Below are 23,594 nucleotides of genomic sequence, written 5' to 3' on the forward strand. Positions count from 1 at the left end.
CTCGTCCATATGAAACCTAGTTTTTGGTCCATATCTACTTGTGGGAAAGTATAAATGTGAAAAGGTGAAAGGTATACATGTCTATTTGTCAAAATTGCATAAGACAAGAAGATGTGCTATGTATCTTTATGGAAAATCTCCTAATTTATTACTCCTTTAGGATGTTTCTGGTTAAAGTAAAGCATAAAATCTTAAAAATAAAGGAGACTGAAGCCTCAGATGCCTCAACAGATTATTAAAGCTAGTAGAGTTGTTTGTATTAACTGATTATTCAACAACTCAATACAATTTTTGATTACTTAAAAAATAATAAAAATAATCCAGAAAAGTAAATTTACTAAAATTGGATGTTACCCTAGGAGTGCATTGTTTTGTTACTTCCCAGTTAAGAGAGCTGGCACAAGTGACAAAATCGGTACCTCAGTGGTGTGGTGATGACATTCATGGAATTCTAATGTTATGGTCAATATAAAAAGTACGCAGGAAATTAGGGAAATTGCAAAACAAAGTTTTCCTAATGGAATATTCAGCTGTAAGAAGTTATAAGTATTCATAACAGATATTCCTTGAATCATGAGATGACAAGAACAATTATGCTCACAACTTTGATCACAGTAGAACAGATATAATTTTTTCTAAGATATTTGTCTCAAAGTTTCCCCAAAACAGTCACTGCAAAATCATTTACTGTAACTAGGATGTCTCTTTAAACACATTAGAAACCCATTGAGAATATATGAAAGGGGCCAATGATATCCATGTAAAAATCTAAGAATTTGAAGTATAATCATTTCACATCAGAAAACTATTAGTAGTTGAAGCCAGCATTCAAAATATATGAAATTACTTGCTCAGTTTGTAAGAAAAATGAAAAACAAAGAAACAACTGTTCTACTTCTGGTGTCTGGGTTGGCAAGCAAATTAAAATATGTTGTGAAGATTCCACACATCTACTCTTCAATTTACATATAATTGTTCCATTTAATAGAAAAGGAAAAGTAGAAGTTCATAATACAATATCTTTGAATTTTGACAATCTAAGCACACTAAAGATATCAATAATCACTCAGAAGATTTTGGTAGCTCAGATAAATGTGTGAATGGTTCAAGTGTAGTTACAAAGATTTCTCATAGAACTCATTATTGAAGTGGTGATTACCCAGAGTTTATTTACTACAAGTTTGTACATGCTGGCAGCCAAGTACCCAAAGAGTTATTATATCATCCCCAAATTGTTTATTTAGCGACCTTTGTACAATTCAGTTCCTCTAGTGTATGCCAGCATCTTAGTTTTTCAATACCATAGTCCTTTCTGGGGGACACCACCTGCTGAGCAAATTGAATATCCCTCCACACTTTTGCCTAGCATGGTCCGTGGACTGGACCTCAGCTCACATAAGCGATTTTGTCACTAATTTTGTTCAGATTCCACTGAGGTCCATTTTTGAAGTCACCATTTATCCAGGCACACTTATAAAAGGGAAATTTAGAATGAAACATGTGGCAGACACTGAGCTCTCAGGAATCCATCTCCCTGGGACACACTGGCCCACACTATTCAACCGTGGAGGCCAGCATCACTGATGACCCCAGAGTCCCATTGTCACTGGAGGGTTACACTCCCTGAGAGGAATGTCAGTATCTTCAGGACAAAGTGCTTACCAGCATGAAAATTCTCACTGGCCCTTAAGGATGAGAGGCAAAATTGTTACTGAAATACTCCTTCATGTCAGATCTCAAGAAGAGGGAATAAACTCATTCATATGAAACCCAGCTCTTGGTCCATCTTGAATTGTAGTAATAGAATGTAAAGATGTAATATGTAAAGATGAGAAGCGATAATGTACATTTATCAACCAAGCAAAAGATGGAATAGAAGGACGAGGGGAAGATGGTGGAAGAGTAAGTCGTGGAGATCACCTTCCTCCCAACAGATACACCAGAAATACATCTACACGTGGAACAACTCCTACAGAACACCTACTGAACGCTGGCAGAAGACCTCAGACCTCCCAAAAGGCAAGAAATTCCCCACGTACCTGGGTAGGGCAAAAGAAAAAAAAAAAAACAGAGGCAAAAGGATAGGGATGGGACCTGCACCCCTGGGAGGGAGCTGTGAAGGCGGAAAGGTTTCCACACACTAGAAGCCCCTTCGCGGGCAGAGACTGGGGGTGGCGGAGGGGGAGAGCTTCGAAGCCGCGGAGGAGAGCACAGCAACAGGGGTGCGGAGGGCAAAGCAGAGAGAGTTCCGCACAGAGGATCGGTGCCAAAAGGCACTCACCAGCCCGAGAGGCTTGTCTGCTCACCGGCCAGGGTGGGCGGGGCTGGGAGCTGAGGCTTGGGCTTCGGTCGGAGCGCAGGGAGAGGACTGGGGTTAGCAGCGTGAACACAGCCTGCAGGGGGTTAGTGCACCACGGGTAGCCGGGAGGGAGTCCGGGGAAAAGGCTGCCTCGAAGAGGCACGAGACTTTTTCTTCCCTCTTTGTTTCCTGGTGCGCGAGGAGAGGGGATTAAGAGCGCTGCTTAAAAGAGCTCCAGAGATGGGCACGAGCCGCAGCTAAAAGCGCAGACCGCAGAGACGGGCATGAGACGCTAAGGCTGCTGCTGCCGCCACCAAGAAGCCTGTGTGCGAGAACAGGTCACTATCCACACCCCGCTTCCAGGGAGCCTGTGCAGCCCGCCACTGCCAGGGTCCCGGGATCCAGGGACAACTTCCCGAGGAGAATGCATGGCGCGCCTCAGGCTGGTGCAACAGTCATGATGGCCTCTGCTGCTGCAGGCTTGCCCCGCACTCCGTGCCCCTCCCTCCCCGCAGCCTGAGTGAGCCAGAGTCCCCGAAGCAGTTGCTCCTTTAACCCCGTCCTCTCTGAGCGAAGAACAGACGCCCTCCGGTGACCTACATGCAGTGGCGGAGCCAAATCCAAAACTGAGCCCCGGGAGCTGTGAGAAGAAAGAAGAGAAAGGGAAATCTCTCTCAGCAGCCTCAGAAGCAGCGGATTAAAGCTCCACAATCAACTTGATGTACCCTGCATCTGTGGAATACAAGAATAGACAACGAATCATCCCAAATTGAGGAGGTGGACTTTGAGGGCAAGATTTATGATTTATTCCCCTTTTCCTCTGTTTGTGAGTGTCTATGTGTATGCTTCTGTGTGAGATTTTGTCTGTATAGCTTTGATTCAACCATTTGTTCTAGGGTTCTATCCATCAGTTTTTTTTTCTTTAAAATTCTTTTTCTTAATATTTATGTTTTATTTTAATAACTTTATGTTTATTTTATCTTCTTCCTTCCTTCTTTCTCTTTTTTCTTCCTTCCTTCCTTTCTCTCTCTCTCTCTCTTTCTTTCTTTCTTTCTATTTTTTCTCCATTTTCTTCTGAGTCATGTGGATGAAAGGCTCTTGGTGCTGCAGCCAGGAGTCAGTGCTGTGCCTCCGAGGTGGGAGAGCCAAATTCAGGATACTGGTACACAAGAGACTTCCAAGCTCCACATAATATCAAATGGCAAAAATCTCCCAGAGATCTCCATCTCAACGCCAGCACCCAGCTTCACTCAACAACCAGCAAGCTACAGTGCTGGACACCCTATGCCAAACAACTAGCAAGACAGGAACACAACTCCACCCATTAGCAGAGACGCTGCCTAAAATCATAACAAGTCCACAGACACCCCAAAACACACCACCAGACGTGGACCTGCCCACCAGAAAGACAAGATCCAGCCTAATCCACAAGAACACAGGCACTAGTCCCCTCCACCAGGAAGCCTACACAACCCACTGAATGAACTTTAGCAACTGGGGACAGACACCAAAAACAACGGGAACTAGGAAACTGCAGCCTGCAAAAAGGAGACCCCAAACACAGTAAGATAAGCAAAATGAGAAGACAGAAAAACACACAGCAGATGAAGGAGCAAGGTAAAAACCCACCAGACCTAACAAATGAAGAGGAAATAGGCAGTCTACCTGAAAAAGAATTCAGAATAATAATAGTAAAGATGATCTAAAATCTTGGAAATAGAATAGAAAAAATACAAGAAACATTTAAGAAGGACCTAGAAAAACTAAAGATGAAACAAGGAACGATGAACAACACAATAAATGAAATGAAAAATACTCTAGATGGGATCAATAGACTCTAGATGGGATCAACTGAGGCAGAAGAATGGATAAGTGACCTGGAAGATAAAATAGTGGAAATAACTACTGCAGAGCAGAATAAAGAAAAAAGAATGAAAAGAACTGAGGAGAGTCTCAGAGACCTCTGAGACAACAGTAAATGCACCAACATTTGAATTAGAGGGGTTCCAGAAGAAGAAGAGGAAAAGAAAGAGACTGAGAAAATATTTGAAGAGATTATAGTTGAAAACTTCCCTAATATGGGAAAGGAAATAGTTAATCAAGTTCAGGAAGCACAGAGAGTCCCATACAGGATAAATCCAAGGAGAAATATGCCAAGACACATATTAATCACACTGTCAAAAATTAAACACAAAGAAAACAAATTAAAAGCAGCAAGGGACAAACAACAAATAACACACAAAGGAATCCCCATAAGGTTAACAGCTGATCTTTCAGCAGAAACTCTGCAAGCCAGAAGGGAGTGGCAGAATATATTTAAAGTGATGAAGGAGAAAAACCTGAAACCAAGATTACTCTACCCAGCAAGGATCTCATTCAGATTTGATGGAGAAATTAAAACCTTTACAGACAAGCAAAAGCTGAGAGAGTTCAGCACCACCAAACCAGCTTTACAACAAATGCTAAAGGAACTTCTCTAGGCAAGAAACACAAGAGAAGGAAAAGACCTACAATAATGAACCCAAAACAAATAAGAAAATGGGAATAGGAACATACATATTGATAATTACCTTAAATGTAAATGGGCTAAATGCTCTCACCAAAAGACACAGATTGGCTGAATGGAAACAAAAACAAAACCCATATATATGCTGTCTACAAGAGACCCACTTCAGACCTAGAGACACATACAGACTGAAAGTAAGGGCATGGAAAAAGATATTCCATGCAAATGGAAACCAAAGGAAAGCTGGAGTAGCAATTCTCATATCAGACAAAATAGACTTTAAAATAAAGACTATCAGAAGAGACAAAGAAGGACACTACATAATGATCAAGGGATCAATCAAAAAAGAAGATATAACAATTGTAAATATTTATGCACCCAACATAGGAGCACCTCAATACATAAGGCAAAAACTAACAGCCATGAAAGGGGAAATCGATAGTAACACATTCATAGTAGGGGACTTTAACACTTCACTTTCACCAATGGACAGATCATCCAAAATGAAAATAAATAGGGAAACACAAGCTTTAAATGATACATTAAACAAGATGGACTTAATTTATATTTATAGGACATTCCATCCAAGAACAACAAAATACACATTTTTCTCAAGTGCTCATGGAACATTCTCCAGGATAGATCATATCCTGGGTCACAAATCAAGCCTTGGTAAATTTAAGAAAATTGAAATTGTATCAAGTATCTTTTCTGACCAAAACGCTATGAGACTACATATCAATTACAGGAAAAGATACGTAAAAAATAAAAACACATGGAGGCTAAACAATACACTACTTAATAACGAAGTGATCACTGAAGAAATCAAAGAGGAAATTAAAAAATACCCAGAAACAAATGACAATGGAGACACGATGACCCAAACCTATGAGATGCAGCAAAAGCACTTCTAAGAGGGAAGTTTATAGAAATTCAATCCTACCTTAAGAAACAGGAAACATCTCGAATAAACAACCTAAACTTGCACCTCAAGCAATTAGAGAAAGAAGAACAGAAAAACCCCAAAGTTAGCATAAGGAAAGAAATCATAAAAATCAGATCAGAAATAAATGAAAAAGAAATGAAGGAAACGATAGCAAAGATCAATAAAACTAAAAGCTAGTTCTTTGAGAAGATAAATAAAATTGATAAACCATTAGTCAGACTCATGCAGATAAATAGGGAGAAGACTCAAATCAATACAATTAGAAATGAAAAAGGAGAAGTAACAACTGACACTGCAGAAATACAAACGATCATGAGAGATTACTACAAGAAACTCTATGCCAATAAAATGGACAACCTGGAAGAACTGGACAAATTCTTAGAAATACACAACCTGCCAAGACTGAATCAGGAAGAAATAGAAAATATGAACAGACCAATCACAAGCACTGAAATTGAAACTGTGATTAAAAATCTTCCAACAAAGAAAAGCCCAGGACCAGATGGCTTCACAGGCAAATTCTGTCAAACATTTAGAGAAGAGCTAACACCTATCCTTCTCAAACTCTTCCAAAATATAGCAGAGGGGGGAACACTCCCAAACTCATTCTACGAGGCCACCATCGCCTTGATACCAGCACCAGACAAGGATGTCACAAAGAAAGAAAACTACAGGCCAATATCACTGATGAACATAGATGCAAAAGTCCTCAACAAAATACTAGCAAACAGAATCCAACAGCACATTAAAAGGATCATACACCATGATCAAGTGGGGTTTATTCCAGGAATGCAAGGATTCTTCAATATATGCAAATCCATCAATGTGATAAACCATATTAACAAATTGAAGGAGAAAAACCATATGATCATATCAATAGATGCAGAGAAAGCTTTTGACAAAATTCAACACCCATTTATGATAAAAACCCTGCAGGGGTTTTCCTACAGGGAACTTTCCTCAACATAATAAAGGCCATATATGACAAGCCCACAGCCAACATCATCCTCAATGGTGAAAATCTGAAAGCATTTCCATTAAGATCAGGAACAAGACAAGGTTGCCCACTCTCACCACTCTTATTCAACATAGTTTTGGAAGATTTGGCCACAGCAATCAGAGAAGAAAAGGAAATAAAAGGAATCCAAATCAGAAAAGAAGAAGTAAAGCTGTCACTGTTTGCAGATCACATGATACTATACATAGAGAATCCTAAAGATGCTACCAGAAAACTACCAGAGCTAATCAATGAATTTGGTAAAGTAGCAGGATACAAAATTAATGCACAGAAATCTCTGGCATTCCTATACACTAATGATGAAAAACCTGAAAGTGAAATCAAGAAAATACTCCCATTTATCATTGCAACAAAAAGAATAAAATATCTAGGAATAAACCTACCAAAGGAGACAAAAGACCTGTATGCAGAAAATTTTAAGACACTGATGAAAGAAATTAAAGATGATACAAATAGATGGAGAGATATACCATGTTCTTGGATTGGAAGAATCAACACTGTGAAAATAACTCTACTACCCAAAGCAATCTATAGATTCAATACAATCCCTATCAAACTACCACTGGCATTTTTCACAGAACTAGAAGAAAAAATCTCACAATTTGTATGGAAACACAAAAGACTCCAAATAGCCAAAGCAATCTTGAGAACGAAATACGGAGCTGGAGGAATCAGGCTCCCTGACTTCAGACTATACTACAAAGCTATAGTAATCAAGACAGTATGGCACTGACACAAAAACAGAAAGATCAATGGAACAGGATAGAAAGCCCAGAGATAAACCCATGCACATATGGACACCTTATCTTTGTAAAGGTGGCAGGAATGTACAGTGGAGAAAGGACAGCCTCTTCAATAAGTGGTGCTGGGAAAACTGGACAGGTACATGTAAAAGTATGAAATCTGATCATTCCCTAACACCATACACAAAAATTAGCTCAAAATGGATTAAAGACCTAAATGTAAGGCCAGAAACTATCAAACTCTTAGAGGAAAACATAGGCAGAACACCCTATGACATAAATCACAGCAAGATCCTTTCTGACCCACCTCCTAGAGAAATGGAAATAAAGACAAAAATAAACAAATGGGACCTAATGAAACTTCAAAGCTTTTGCACAGCAAAGGAAACCATAAACAAGACCAAAAGACAACCCTCAGAATGGGAGAAAATATTTGCAAATGAAGCAACTGACAAAGGATTAATTTCCAAAATTTACAAGCAGCTCAATAACGAAAAAACAAACAACACAATCCAAAAATGGGCAGAAGACCTAAATAGACATTTCTCCAAAGAAGATATACAGACTGCCAACAAACACATGAAAAAATGCTCAACATCATTAATCATTAGAGAAATGCAAATCAAAACTACAATGAGATATCATCTCACACCAGTCAGAATGGCCATCATCAAAAAATCTAGAAACAATAAATGCTGGAGAGGGTGTGGAGAAAAGGGATCACTCTTGCACTGCTGGTGGGGATGTGAATTGGTTCAGCCACTATGGAGAACAGTATGGAGGTTCCTTAAAAAACTACAAATAGAACTACCATATGACCCAGCAATCCCACTACTGGGCATATACCCTGAGAAAACCATAATTCAAAAAGAGTCATGTACCAAAATATTCATTGCAGCTCTATTTACAATAGCCAGGAGATGGAAACAACCTAAGTGTCCATCATCGGATGAATGGATAAAGAACATGTGGCACATATATACAATGGAATATTACTCAGTTATAGAAAGAAACGAAATTGAGCTATTTGTAATGAGCTGGATGGACCTAGAGTCTGTCATACATAGTGAAGTAAGTCAGAAAGAGAAAGACAAATACCGTATACTAACACATATATACGGAATTTAAGAAAAAAAAAACTGTCATGAAAAAACTAGGGGTAAGACAGGAAGAAAGACAGAGACCTGCTAGAGAATGGACTTGAGGATATGGGGAGGGGAAAGAGTAAGCTGTGAGAAAGTGATAGAGAAAGGCATGGACATACATACACTACCAAATATAAGGTAGATAGCTAGTGGGAAGCAGCCACGTAATACAGGGAGGTCAGCTCGGTGCTTTGTGACCACCTAGAGGGGTGGGAAAGGGAGGGTGGGAGGGAGGAAGACGCTAGAGGGAAGAGATATGGGAACATATGCATATGTATAACTGATTCACTTTGTTATAAAGCAGAAACTAACGCACCATTGTAAAGCAATTATACTCCAATAAAGATAAAAAAAAAGACACAATCAACCGAGTGAAAAGGGAGAAAATAATTGCAAATTATGTATCTGATAAGGACTAATATCCAAAATATATTAGTTATTTAACTCATATAACTCAAAAACAACAAAAAAAGCAACCTGATTTAAAATGGTCAAAGGACTTGAATAGACATTCTCCAAAGAAGATATACCAATGACCAATACGTGCATGAAAAGATGTTCAACATCATTAATCATTAGAGAAATGCAAATCAAAACCACAATGAAATACCATCTCATGTCAACTAGGAGGGTTACTATCAAAAAAAGCAGAAAATAATGTGTTGATAAAGACGTAGAGGAATTGGAACCCTTGCGCACTATTGGTGGAAATGTAAAATGGTGCAGCCACTATGGAAAATAGTATGGTGTTTCTTCAGAAAATTAAAAAGAGAACTACCCTACCATCACTATGTATCATCTTGGTACATACACAAAAGAATTCAAAGAAGGGTCTCAAAGAGATATTTGTACATTCATGTTCATAGCATTATGCACAAAAGCCAAAGACGGAAGCAACCCAAATATCTATTGACAGACCAATGGGTAAACAAAGTATGGTATATTCTAGAATATTATTCAGCCTTAAACAGAAAGGAAATTCTGACACATGCTACAACATGAATGAACCTTGAAGAACTCATGCTAAGTGAAATAAGTCAGAAACAAAAGGGTATTGTATCATTTCACTTATATGAGGTACCTAGAGTAGCCAAATTGATAGAGACAGGAAGTAGAATGGCAGTTACCAGGGGCTGCAGGGACGGGAGAATGGGAGCTTTTGTTTAATGGGTACAGAGTTTCAGTCTTGCAAGATGAAAAAAGTTCTGGAGGTGGATGGTGGTGAGGTTTGCACAATAATGTGAATATACTTAATGCCACTGAACTTTAACCTTAGAAATGATTAAGATGGTAAATTTTATATGTATTTGACCACAACTTAAAAGTAAAATTTTAAAAAGATATTTTAAATATAAAAAAAAAGATGGAATGGTTCGCTGTGTACCTGCATTTAACTGTATTAATTTATTTCTTTACTTAGATATTTAAAAATAATATTCCAAACAAAGAAAGAGCAAAAGTTATAGAAATAAAGGAGACAGAAAACATGAATAATTCACCATATTATTAATGTCTCACAGTATTTGAATTAACAGTCTTTAAAAAAACATGTGAATTCCTGACTTCTTAAACACAATAATAAAAATAATCCTGCAAAAAACTTATTGAAAATTGGGTTGTTATCTCTGGAATACATTGTTTTTGCCATTCCCAGGTGAGAAGGCTGTTACAAAAACAGCAGTTCCTTGGTGTAGTGGTGAGAATTCCAAGCAATAAAATGTACCTTCCATTCAACATTGCTTCCAATCTACAAAGCACAAGCAAAAATTATGGAGGTTGAGAAAGAAAATCTTAGTATAATGTTAAATGGTAAAAGCTTACATAACATTCACCATAGTTAGTCACTATACAACTGATATCACCAGAAGAGTTACACTGACTATTTGGAACATGGTAATATACAGATTAATTTTTTTAATAAGACATTAATTTCAGAGTTCCCCAGAGCACACGCCTCAGAACCATGCATTACAAGCAGGATCTCTCTTATACACATTTGAAACACACTGAGGGCAGAAGTCATGAAATCCATATAAAAATGCAAGAATTTTAAACATGATTTCACATCTAAAAATGTTTATTATTATATATTATAATATATATTATTATTATAATTGAATCCAGCAATCAAATGTATATGAAAGTTGTTCTTCACATGATAGGAGGAAAAAGAGACACAACTAAACAACCGTTGAAAACTTAAGACTGGGTTGGCAAGCAGATTAAAATGTATTGTGAAGACATTCCAAAATATAGTACCTATGCTTCAACTTCCATGTAACTGTTTCACTTAATGTAGAAATGAAGAATAAAAACCCATGAAACCTGTGATCTCTTTGAGTTTTGACCATCTAACTGCCCTAAAGAGACTGTTACTCAGAAGATTCCAGCAGCTCAGACAAACATGTATAAGCATAAACATACCCACATTTTCCGCACTCATGTGCTGGTTCTCTAGAGTCTGTTTACTAAGTATGTAAATAATGCTGCCAGGTGAGCACTCAGAGAGTTTCACTATTATCCCAACACTGTAGAAGTACAGACCTCTGCCTAATTCAGTTTATCGAACACATGCACATTGGTGAGCTTTCAAATACAACAGTTCCTGTTGGTACCTCACAGCTGAACAAACTCAACACTCCTTCCACATATTTTGCACAGGGTGGGTATCTGTGCTGGACCTCAGTTTCCCAGAACTGATTAGGTCACGCATTTTGTTCAGATTTTCTGAGATCAATAATTACAGTCATCATCAATCCAATGACATTATTAAAAGGGTTACTTTGAGGCTCAGTTAAGAAACAGACCAAGCACTCAGGAGTTCATCACCCATGGACTCACTGACCTATCATATTCAGTCATAGAGGCCATATATTACATATACTTCCCAAGGCTCCAAGGCTGACTAGCATAGTCAAAGACTTACTGTTATTGAAATATTACATTACCCCTACGAGAAATGTCAGTATTTCCAGGACAAAATGCTTACCAGTTTGAGAATGGACCTTAAGGATGGAAAGGCAGACTTATTCTGAATCCTGTCCTTTATGTCACCTCTCTTTCATATGAAACACAGTACTTGATCCATGCTGCATGTAGGAATAAAATAAAATGTGGAAAGATGAGAAGTAAATGTGTCCATTGGTCTGCCAGGCACAAGATGGTAGAGTTCACAAATGTACCCCTACATTAAATAAAATAATGTATTTCTCTCCTGAAATATTTCTGAAGTTATTCCAATAATATTAATTGTGTTAATCTCTACCCTCCATCAGAGCAAATATTGTCCAGTATTTTCTGCCACCAGATAATCAGATGTTTATAGACAATTATAAAATTTACTTCCTATAATTTATGCAACCAGGTTAACTTTCAAATACCATAGTCACTATTGGTAATACTTCTTGATCAACTGAATTCCCTCCATTTTTTGCCTAGTATAGTGCCTTGTGCTGGACATCAACTCACAGAAGTAATTTTGTCAGTCATTTCATTCAGACTCCTCTGAGATCCATTTCTGAAGTCATCATCAATACAGGTACATTTGTAGAAGAACATTAAACGTGAGATATGTGGCAGAGACTGAGCACTCAGGATTCCAACACCCTCAGACACAATGACCTGCAGTTTTAAATCACAGAGACCAATCATCACAGTCAATGACCTAGTCTCACAGTTGACTAGCTTGGCCAGAGTTTTATTATCATTGGAATGTTACAATGCTCTAATGTCAGTATTCTCAGGACAAAATACTTACCAGTGTGAGAATTCCCACTGGACTGTGAGGTTTGGATGGCAGATTTAGTCATGATATTCTCCATCATTTCACTTCTCAAGGTGAAAAAAATTAGTTCTTTCATAAAAAAACAAGTGCTGATTCTAAGTTGAACTACAAAAATAGAGCAAAAGTGAGCAAAGATTTGTAACCCATTCACTGATCAGTTGGCCTAGGAGTCCCTACACTGCAGGTATTCTCATTTAGTTAGCCTCGAAGATGTCTAGAGGAGAGAAACTCTTTCTGTATCTAAAAAGGCTAAAAACCGGGTGACAAAGGTCAGGTCATCCCATGTTATTGAGCAGCCTTAATTAAGAGGAACTATTCATTTCTGTATGCTGGAGTCTCCCTTACCCCAGTGAGAGCCTTAGGTAACCCAGTCTAGAAAAAACCTTCCAACACCTTATACAGGACTAGTAGGAGCTATGTGAATGTCCAGCAAAACCAAAGAAACCAAGGGATCAAAACAGCACCAAATCGGCTCTGACAATCAGACTGCAATTGAAACCACACCCTAGAAAAATGTGATAAGACATTGAAATAAACCAACACAGGGATCATGGAACTAAAATAAAAAATTAAATAGAAATCAGGTATCCTAATATAATATGAAAAACTGCCCAATAGAGATGCAAATAGACATTATCATACTAAGTGAAGTAAGTCAGAAAGAGAAAGACAAATACAGTATGATATCACTTATACATAGAATCTAAATTATGGCACAAATGAACCTATCTACAAAACAGAAACAGACTCATAGACATAGAGAACAGACTTGTGGTTGCCAAGGGGGATGGGAGGAGAAAGAAGGATGGACTGTGAGTTTGGGGTTCGTAGACACAAACAATTACATTTAGAATGGATAAACAACAAGGTCCTAATATATAGCATGGGGAACTATATACAATATGCTATGATAAACCATAATGGAAAAGAATATAAAAAAAGAATGTGTATGTGTGTATAACAGAGTCACTTTGCTGTACAGCAGAGATAGTTACAACATTGTTTATCAACTATGCTTCAATTTAAAAAAACCCTGCCTGGGCTTCCCTGGTGGCGCAGTGGTTGAGAGTCTGCCTGCCAATGCAGGGGACATGGGTTCGTGCCCCGGTCCGGGAAGATCCCACATGCCGTGGAGCGGCTGGGCCCGTGAGCCATGGCTGCTGAGCCTGCGCTTCCGGAGCTTGTGCTCCGCAACGGGAGAGGCCACAACAGTGAGAGGCCCATGTACCGTAAAATAAAAATAAAAATAAAAAAACCCTGCCTAATAGGAATGAAAAAATCACACTATACAAGAAAAATAATCATGAACAGAATGCGACCAGAAAATCAATGAAGGAAACAAAAGCTTAAAAATGCAGTTATAGAAAAAATATTAAAATACTGATGAACAAATTTTACAGTGTAAATAAAAAATACCTTAAAATAAAAAAAAATAATCTCCAGTAAATAATATGAATTGTAAATAAACAAATAAATAACTGAAATACAAATTAACCTATATAATAAATATGAAAATCTCACCAGATAGGTTCACTATTAGAGCTGACAAAACAGGAAAAATATTAAGAGAAATTAGTGTGGATCAATAGATAAAAATCATTTTAAAACCAGAAAATAAAATCTAAGAAACAAATCCTAATAACAATCTGTGTGATTAAAAAGAAAAGATTGCTAGATATTAAATAACTCATTAAAAAAGAATACTAATCAACTAAAGGTTAAAAATACAGAAGTTGTAGGACAAACATATAAAAGCATGAATTCAGAATTTAAAAAATTCTACAGTTAAAACACTGTAATCAAAAAGGTAGCTGGAAATAAAATGTAAAACTAAAAAGTTCAATTATATAATAACATTTCAGGAAAATATGAAAGCAAAAAATGAAAGAAGGTGTACCTGACACAGCACTGAGAAATATTTAGCTGTAGTTTATTAATTTAAAAAATATCTAGGGACTTCCCAGGCAGTCCAGTGGTAAAGACATTGCCTTCCAATGCAGGGGGTGGGGGTTCGATCCCTGGTTAGGGACATAGGATCCCACATGCCTCGTGGCCAAGAAAAATAAAAAATAGACAGAAGCAATATTGTAACAAATTCAATAAAGACTTTAAAAACGGTCCATATTAAAAAAAAAGAGGAAAAATAGAAGACTATGACAATGACATTATAAGGACAAATAAATAACAAAATAAGGTCAAAAAAGACACTATCCCCTATGAACACACAGGGTCTATTAAAATTCTTGATGGAAACCATTTGAAAATGTAAAACGTAGTCTCTGAAAAAAACAAACAAAACAACACTGTCTGAAGAAAATGGCAACTTTATCACAATATAACACATATAATAAAATTCAAGGAAAAAACTGGCTAATGACAAAAGATGAATATTTACTATAAAAAATAATCATGATTAACAAAGCTAGAATAAATTAGTTTGCTGGGACACATTACAAAAAGAATGGAAAAACTGTAAGGATATAAGATAAAAAGTCAACAAACCACTTGGACCTGGCTCACTTAGCTAGGTAAGGGGAACTAACGAGCACAGTTCCATATGAAATTAAAGCCAAGCCAGAGTCTCTTCATTTGGACAACACGGACAGCTAATGGCATAGGAGCCATTCCGATGCCCAAAGTTGCGGGACAAAACCCTTGCAGCAACTGGGTAACTTGCCGTGGTGCTTTGCACTTTCACACTCTGGGTCTGTCAGTGCCATGACCTCGGAGAAACCATGAGACCCTGGTCCTCCAGAACTAACGTATATCCCACAGCCGCACAAAGAGAGAACCGAGACAACAGCATGGATTCTTGAAATGGCATGACTCCTCTGGCCTGAGACCAGGAATGCCAGAGGACACAGGCTCGCTGCACCAGTGGGTGGCAGGACGAAATGACCCCCGTATCACACATCCTCTCCTGCCCTTAAACCTACTGTAGCCTTTCCTTGGCAGCCGACTCCCTTGTTTCTGCATGGAGGCGCCCAATAACATCCGGGAAGAGTTATAAGCCTCAGGGAATGCTATGCAGGCTGGGTACAGAAAAGACATTGGGCTGTCTTGAGGAACACTCTCACATCTTCAACACAGGGGGACCATGGCAAAAAGGGGACAAAATACCCCCCGGCCTCCAAATCGGGCCCCATGAGAAGACACCATACTATGCCACGAAGGCAAACATTTGACGGCACAGGGACCAGTCATGAAGCAAATTGACAAAGGAGAGGCAAAGGGTGGGATGATCCACAAAATTGCACCTCGTATTTCTTCCTTACATGTGCCTCCAACGCGCCTGAGAGCATCACAAAGGAATGGACTATGTCCACTGTCGATCAACACACCCACCAGTAAACCTGTGGGATTAGCCAACTATCTCACGTGTATTTCCCATTCGCCTTGCTTTCTCTCTGGGCCAGGATCCAAACACCACACGGCAAGGTGTCAGAGCCACCCCTCACCACAGAAGGTTGATTTCACCAGGAATTGCCTAAGGCATTTTTGAACCCCTCCATAAACAAGAAACAAGAGGGATACAACCCAAGGAGGAGCCATCAGCTTGGCCCAACTCCCAGAGACACTGGCCCACTTGATTTCCCCCGATCATCAGGAGAAACTTTAACTGCATCCGGTCGCCCAAGCAGAACATGACAAAGAAGCCTGGCATAGGCCAGGACTCCTTCTCTGACCCTGAGCATACAGACTTCTATTTCTTTGAGGGCACAAGGCAACGACCAGGGGGTGGGGGAGGCCTGTAGAACTCAATTGCAGGTGATAGGCCCACCAATGGCTCACACTTCCTCTCCCTCCTGCATGCTGAACCACGGTAGGGGACAGCAGTCATGGCTAGACAAAGGCGCCCAGAGACGGCATGCTATCCCTAGCCTTCCCACTTGGATGGGCATCCCAGGCTCCTTTCCCAATTGCTCTTCTCCCCACAAGAAGACCACCACCCTCAAATTGAACAACGAGGCTGTGGACACCCATGTCAGCAAATGCAGTGTGAACCTCTCCCTACTTTCCTTTTGGGAGCCACGTGCTGGACCTCAGTTCCAATGAGGAGACGGTAGGGATTTCTCACTCATTTTGTTCAGATTTCCAAGGAATGCATCTGTGGGAGTGATCAGCGATCCAGGCACATGCTCAAACGCTGAACATGCAAAGTTGTAGCCTCCACCATGGGACGGCCAGCGAGCTCAATCATGTCAGCATTCGGGAGTGGCCAGAGCAAAGCCATGGGGCAGGTAGTGCAACCAAGTCTCAGGGCATCGAAGCTGGTGTTCCCCAGGAAAAGACCAGAGGTGAGGGTGTAGTCCCAGTGCACAAGTTCCCCTGGCCAAACATCTAGGTTTCAGCAAAGAAGTGCTGCTTACCGCCACAAGGGTTAAACCAGAATCCTTACGGACTGCACGCCAACACCCCTCCAAGACTCCTACACCACACCTTGCCTTTCTGCATCGTCCTCACTTCGCCGGGTATCACGGATTATATGGAGGGCTCCAGGCTGCTGCTGGCATTCGTTCCCTGGCATTCCACCTGGCTCGGGGTGAGAGAACACACGTATGCTTGAGGATGGTGCACAGGCACACCAAGGGAAAGGGCGATACCACCTAGGGATGTGCATTCTATCTCGCCTAAACATTTCATTTGCTGCCCATCTTGTCTGTGTATCAGCAGCCAAATGTGAATGCATCGGGATGTGGACGCCTGCAGAGCATGCAGACATCAGGACAAAGAGCGCCACTGTCCAACAACCCCCTGCTCTCGGGCCCTGCAATTCCTCTCCTGAGCTCTCCTCTCTCCGACACAGGAAAAGGATGTCATCCTGAACACCAGAGACACCCTCAGGGGAACTGGGCTCCCTCAGCCTAAGAGCCACTGCCCTCTAGGGAAACACACCTGCTCTAGGAACATACACTTCCGCACAACTGACTCGCCATCAAGTGGAAACAGGGTCCCTGTGATCTTCCACAAGGGAATGGCCATGACTGAAAGTGATGACCTCCATCAAAAGGGGTTCCTCAGGCCTCAGGACAAAGGGCACTGAGGCACCGCTGGACTGAACAAGGGTGAACAGCAGCAGGCATGCTTCCTGGTCTCCAGCCAAGCCAGAGGACCTTCACTTGGACCACACAGAGAGCAAATGGCATCAGAGCCAATTTGATGCCCAAAGGTGCAGCAAAAGACCTTTGCAGCACCTGGGTAACTTGCCATGGCGCCTTGTACTTTCACAATTTGGGCCCGTCAGTGCCATGTCCTCAGAGATACCATGACACCAGGTCCTCCAGAACCAACGTGTCACCAAGAGTCGTACAACAAGAGAACTCAGCCAACATCCTGGACCCTTGAACAGCCATGACTTCTCTGACCTGAGGCCAGGCATGCCGGAGACCACAGGTTCACCGCACCAGTGGGTGGCAGGATAAAATGATCCCTGCACTCCACATCCTCTCCTGCCCTTAAACCTGTAGCCTTTCCTTGGCAGCCGACTCCCTTGTTTCTGCATGGTTGTGCTCAATGACCTCCGGGAAGAGCTCCAATCCTCAGGGAACGCTATGTGGGCCGGGTATAGAAACGATGCTGGGCTGTCCTGAGGAACACCTTCATATCTTCAACACAGGGGGAACGTGGCCAGACAGGGACAAAACACACCACGGCCTCCAAATTGGCCCCCATGAGAAGACACAATACTGTGCCGGGAAGGCAACCATTCGCTGGCACAGTGACCTGCCATGAAGCAAATCAACAAAGGAAAGGAAAAGGGTGGGGTGGTCCACGAACATGCACCCTTAATCCTTTTCTACACATGCCTCCAAATGTGCTGGAAGGCATCCCAAAGGAGTTCCAGGAACCCTATGGCCACCATCAATCTATCTACCACCAGTAAAACTTGCAGGCTTAGCCAGTCTTCGCACGTGTGTTTCCTGCTCACCTTGCCTTTCTCTCTCTGCCAGCATCGAAATATCTCACCGCAAGGTTCCAGAGCCACCCCTCACCAGAGAAGCTTGATTTTCCTGGTAATTACCTAAGGCATTTTCCAGCCCCTCCACACGTAACACACAAGAGGGACACAACTTGAGGAGGAGCTATCAGCTTGGCCCAAGTCCGGGACAGTGGCCCATTTTTTAAAAAAATTATTTATTTATTTATTTTGGCTGCATTGGGTCTTTGTTCTGTGTGAGGGCTTTCTATAGTTGTGGCAAGTGGGGGCTACTCTTCACTGTGGTAAGCAGACTTGTCATTACAGCGGCTTCTCTTGTTGTGGAGCACGGGCTCTAGGCACATGGCTTCAGTAGTTGTAGCATGTGGTCTCAGTAGTTGTGGCTCGCGGGCTCTAGAGCGTAGGCTCAGTAGTTGTGATGCATGACTTAGTTGCTCTGAAGCATGTGGGATCTTCCCGGACAAGGGATCGAACCGGTATACCCTGCATTGGCCAGCAGATTCTTAACCCCTGCACCACCAGGGAAGCCCAACAGGGGCCCGTTTACTATCCCCGATCAGCAGGAGAAACCGAAACTGCATCCCATCTACCAAGGAGCCTGGCGTAGGCCAGGACTCCTGCTCTGACCCTGAGCGCAGAGACTTCTGCTTCCTTGAGGGCACAAGGCAATGACCAGGGGGCGGGAGAGGCCTGTAGAACTCAATGGCAGGCCATAGTACCGCCAATGGCTCATGCTTCCTCTCCCACCAGAAGGCTGAACTGTGGCAGGGAACAGCAGTCCTGGCTAGACTCAGGTGCTCAGAGATGGCATGCTGTCCCTAGCCTTCCCACGTGGAAGGGAATCCCAGGCTCCTTCCCAATGGCTCTTTCCCCACAAGAAGCCTGCCACCCTCAAACTGAACAAAGTTGCTGCAGCTGCCCACGGTAGCAAATATAACATGAACCTCTCCTTATTTTTCCTTTGGGAGCCATGTGCTGGACTTCAGTTTCAATGAGGAGACTGTAGGGATTGCCCACTCATTTTGTTCAGATTTCCAGGGAATGAATTTATGGGAGTGATCATCGATCGAAGCACCTGCTCAAAGCCTGGACATGCAAAGTCGCAGCCTCCACCACCGGCGGCCAGCGAGCTCAATCATGTCCACAGTCAGGAGTAGACAGAGCCGAGCCACGGAGCAGGAAGTGCAGCCACATCGCAGGACATTGGAGCTCGGTGCCATGGGAAAAGCCCAGAAGGTGAGAGTGTAGTCCCAGTGCACAAGTCCCCATGGCGAAACATCTAGGTTTCGGCAAAGAAGTTCCACTTACTGCCACAAGGTTTCCACCAGGAAGCTCAAGGACTTCACGCCAACACCCCTACGACACTCCTTCACCTTGCCTTGCCTCGCCTTGCCACACTGTCCTCACTTCACTGGGTATCATGGACTATCCAGAAGGCCCCACGCTGCTGCCGCCATTCATTAACTGGCACTCCACCTGGCTCGGGGTGAGAGAACACACGCACGGTTGAGGATGGTGCATGGGTGCACAGAGGGACAGAGCGTACCACCCAGTGATGTGTGCTCTATCTTGCCTCAACATTTCATTTGCTGCCCAGCTTGTCTGTGTGCCCACAGCCAAACATGAATGCATCATGAGGCAGACGGCTTCAGAGCACGTGGCCATCAGCAAAAAGAGCACCGCTGTCCATCAACCCCCTGGTACAGGCCCTGCAATTCCCCTCCTGAGCGACCTCCCCGCAGACACAGCATAAGGATGTCATCCTGAACTGCTGAGACACCCTCAGGGGAACTGGGGCCCCACCAACTTACAGTCACTGCCAACCAGGGGAACACACCTGCTCTTGGCACATACGCTTCCTCACATTGCACTCCCCTTCAAGGGGAAACGTGGTCGCTGCAATCTTCCACAAGGGAAGGGCCCTTGGCCGAATTCGACGACCTCCATTAAAAGTGGCTCGAAGGGACCTGTGACAAAGGGCACCTGAGGAACCCCTGGACTGACCAAGGGAGACTCACCAGCAGGCATGCTTCCTGGTCTCCAGCCAAGCCAGAGGCCCTTCCCTTGTACCACACGCAAAGCTAATGGCACCGGAGCAATTCCAATGCCCAAAGTTGAGGGTCAAACCCTTGCAGCAACTGGGTAACTGACCGCAGCACCATGCACTTTCGGACTCTAGGCCCATCAGTGACCTTGGAATAAGCGTGAGACCCTGGACCTCCAGAACCAATGTGTCACCCACAGTTGCACAACGAGAGAACCCAGCCATGAGCCAGGACCCTTGAAACGACATGACTTCTCTGGCCTGAGGCCAGGCACGCTGGAGACCATAGGGTTGCTGCACCAGCGAGTGGCAGGACAAACTAACACCTGCACCACACATCCTCTCCTGCCCTTAAACCTGTAGCCTTTCCTTGGCCACCGACTCCCTTGTTTTGTGCATGGTTGCACCAAATGACCTCCAGGAAGAGCTCCAAACCTCAGAGAACGCTATGTGGACCGGGCATAGAAATGATGCTGGGCTCTCCTGAGGAACACCTTCGTATCTTCAACACATGGGGGAACGTGGAAAGACACGGACAAAACACCCCACGGCCTCCAAATCGGCCCCCACGAGAAGACACAATACTGTGCCGCGAAGGCAACCATTCGCTGGACCAGTGACCTGCCATGAAGCAAATCAACAAAGGAGAGGAAAAGGGGGGGATTGTCCATGAACATGTACCCGTAATCCTTTCCTACACGTGTCTGCAAATATGCCTGAAGGCATCCCAAGGAGTTCTGGGAACCTAAAGGCCACCATCAATCTATCCACCTATGAGTAAACCTGTGGGTTTAGCCAACACTCTCACGTGTATTTCCCACTCGCCTTGCCTTTCTCTCTCCACCAGGATCCAAATGCCTCACAGCAAGGTGCCAGACCACCCCTCACCAAAGAAGCTTGATTTCCCAGGGAATTGCCTAAGGCATTTTCCAGCCCCTCTACACACAACACACAAGTGGGACACAACCCGAGGAGGAGCCAAGGGCTTGGCCAGACTCTGGGGAACAGTGGCCCATTTGATTTCTCCCCATCATCAGAAGAAACCTAAACTGCATCCTGTCTCCAAAGCAGAACATGACACAGAAACCAGGCCTAGGACAGGACTCCTGCTCTGACCCTGATTGCAGAGACTTGTGTTTCCTTGAGGGCATGAGGCAATGACCAGAGGGCAGGGGAGGCCTATAGAACTCAATGGCAGGCCAGAGATCCACCAATGGCTCACACTTCCACACCCACCTGCATGCTGAACCGCAGAAGGGGACAGGAGACCTGGCTAGACTCAGGGGTCCAGAGTCATCAAGCCGTCCCCAGCATTCCCATGTGGATGGACATCCCTTGTTCATTTCCAAATGGCTCTTTCCTCATGAGGAGGCCACCACCCTCAATGTGAACAACGTGGTTGCAGATGCCCAAGGTCGCAAATGCAGTGTGAACCTCTCTGTAATTTTCTTTTGGGAGCCACGTGCTGGACCTCAGTTCCAATAAGGAGACAGTAGAGATTGCTCACTCATTTTGTTCAGATTTCCAGGGAATGCATTTATGGGAGTCATCATTGATCCAAGCACCTGCTCAAAGGCTGGATGTGCAAAGTTGCAGCCTCCACCGTGGGAGGGCCAGTGAGCTCAATCATGTCAGCAGTCAGGAGTGGCTAGAGCCGAGCCATGGGGAAGGAAGTGCACCCAAGTGTCGGGGCATTGGAGCTTGGGTGCCCCTGGAAAAGCCAAGAAGGTGAGGGTGTAGTCTTGGTGCACAAGTACCTGTGGCCAAAAATCTACGTTACTGCAAAGAAGTTCTGCTTACTGCCACAAGGTTTCCATAAGGAACCTCAAGGACTTCACGCCAACAGCCCTCCAAGACTCCTTCACCTTGCATCACCTTGCCGCACTGTCCTCACTTCACTGGGTATCACGGACTATACGGAGGGTGCCATGCTGCTGCTGGCATTCATTCCCTGGCACTCCACCTGGCTTGAGGTAAAAGAACACATGCACTTTTGAGGATGGTGCACGGGTGCACAGAGGGAAAGGGCGATACCACCCAGTGATGTGCACTCTTTCTCACCTCAACATTAAATTTGCTGCCCATCTTGCCTGTGTGTCTGCAGCCAATCGTGAATGCATCGTGGTGCAGACACCTTCAGAATGTGCGGCCATTAGCACAATGAGTGCTGCCATCCATTAACCCCCAGTACGGCACTGCAATTCCCCTCGTGAGTGACCTCCACACTGACACAGCAAATGGATGTCATCTTGAACGCCCCAGAAAACCTCAGGGGAAATGGGATCCCTCAGCCTAAGAGCCACTGCCCTCCAAGAGAACAAACCCACTCTTGGCATATAGGTTTTCACTTAATGGACTCGCCCTGAATGGGAAATGTCGGCCCTGAGATATTCCATAAGGGAACGGCCTTGAGCCTAATGTGATGACCTCCATTAAAAGCGGCTCATAGTGACCCATGACAAAGGGCACCTAAGGAACCCCTGGACTGACCAAGGGGGACTCAAGAGCAAGCATAGTTCCAGGCCTCCTGACAAGCCAGAGGAGCTTCCCTTGGACAACAGGCAAAGCTAATGGCATAGGAGCCATTCAGAGGCCCAAATTACCAGGGCAAACCCTTGTTGCTGTGGTGCCTTGCACTTTCACACTATGGACCCGTCAGTGAAAACACCTTGGAGAAGATGTGAGACCCACGTCCTCCAGAAGCAACAGGTCACACACAGGGGTGAAATGAGAGAACCAGCCAACAGCCTGGACACTTGAACCTGCATAACTGGTCTGGCGTGAGGCCAGCCACACTGGAGAAAAAAGGCTGGCAGCACAAGCGGGCGGCTGGACAAAATGACCCCGACACCACACACCATATCCTGCGCATAAAACTGTAGACTTTCCTTGGCAGCCGACTCCCTTGTTTCCACATGGTTGCGCCCAGTGACCTCCGGGAAGAGCTGCAAACCTCAGGGAACGCTATGTGGGCCAGGTTTAGTAAAGATGTTGGGCTGGTCTCAGGAACACCCTCACACCTTCAACACAGGGGGAACGTGGACAGACAGGGACAAAACACCCCACGGCCTCCAAATCAGCCCCCATGAGAAGACACCATACTGTGCCACAAAGGCAACCATTCACTAGCATAGGGACCCGCCATGAAGTAAATCGACCAAGGAGGGGAAA

At 43.3% G+C, this 23,594-nt stretch overlaps 1 long non-coding RNA gene and 3 other non-coding genes across 4 annotated transcripts; all 4 read right to left on the reverse strand.

The window, feature by feature from the left end:
- Positions 1-10,284: 10,284 nt before the first annotated feature.
- Positions 10,285-19,951, reverse strand: LOC113607606 (uncharacterized). Its single transcript, XR_003428002.1, has 6 exons — positions 19,688-19,951; positions 16,812-16,974; positions 12,415-12,546; positions 12,126-12,278; positions 11,647-11,746; positions 10,285-10,404 (listed from the first exon to the last, which is right to left on the reverse strand). It is a non-coding gene; the product is annotated as an uncharacterized LOC113607606 (long non-coding RNA).
- On the reverse strand, positions 16,480-16,571 carry LOC113607690 (small nucleolar RNA SNORD116). Its single transcript, XR_003428041.1, has one exon. It is a non-coding gene; the product is annotated as a small nucleolar RNA SNORD116 (small nucleolar RNA).
- LOC113607692 (small nucleolar RNA SNORD116) lies at positions 19,357-19,448 on the reverse strand. Its single transcript, XR_003428043.1, has one exon. It is a non-coding gene; the product is annotated as a small nucleolar RNA SNORD116 (small nucleolar RNA).
- A 1,939-nt stretch (positions 19,952-21,890) lies between the features above and the next one.
- LOC113607691 (small nucleolar RNA SNORD116) lies at positions 21,891-21,982 on the reverse strand. The gene has a single exon (XR_003428042.1). It is a non-coding gene; the product is annotated as a small nucleolar RNA SNORD116 (small nucleolar RNA).
- Between the last annotated feature and the right edge of the window lie 1,612 nt (positions 21,983-23,594).

This window comes from Aethalodelphis obliquidens, unplaced genomic scaffold, assembly GCF_003676395.1.
Source record: "Aethalodelphis obliquidens isolate GAN/ISIS:26980383/991018 unplaced genomic scaffold, ASM367639v1 scaffold49, whole genome shotgun sequence".
Classification (NCBI taxonomy): Eukaryota; Metazoa; Chordata; class Mammalia; order Artiodactyla; family Delphinidae; genus Aethalodelphis; species Aethalodelphis obliquidens.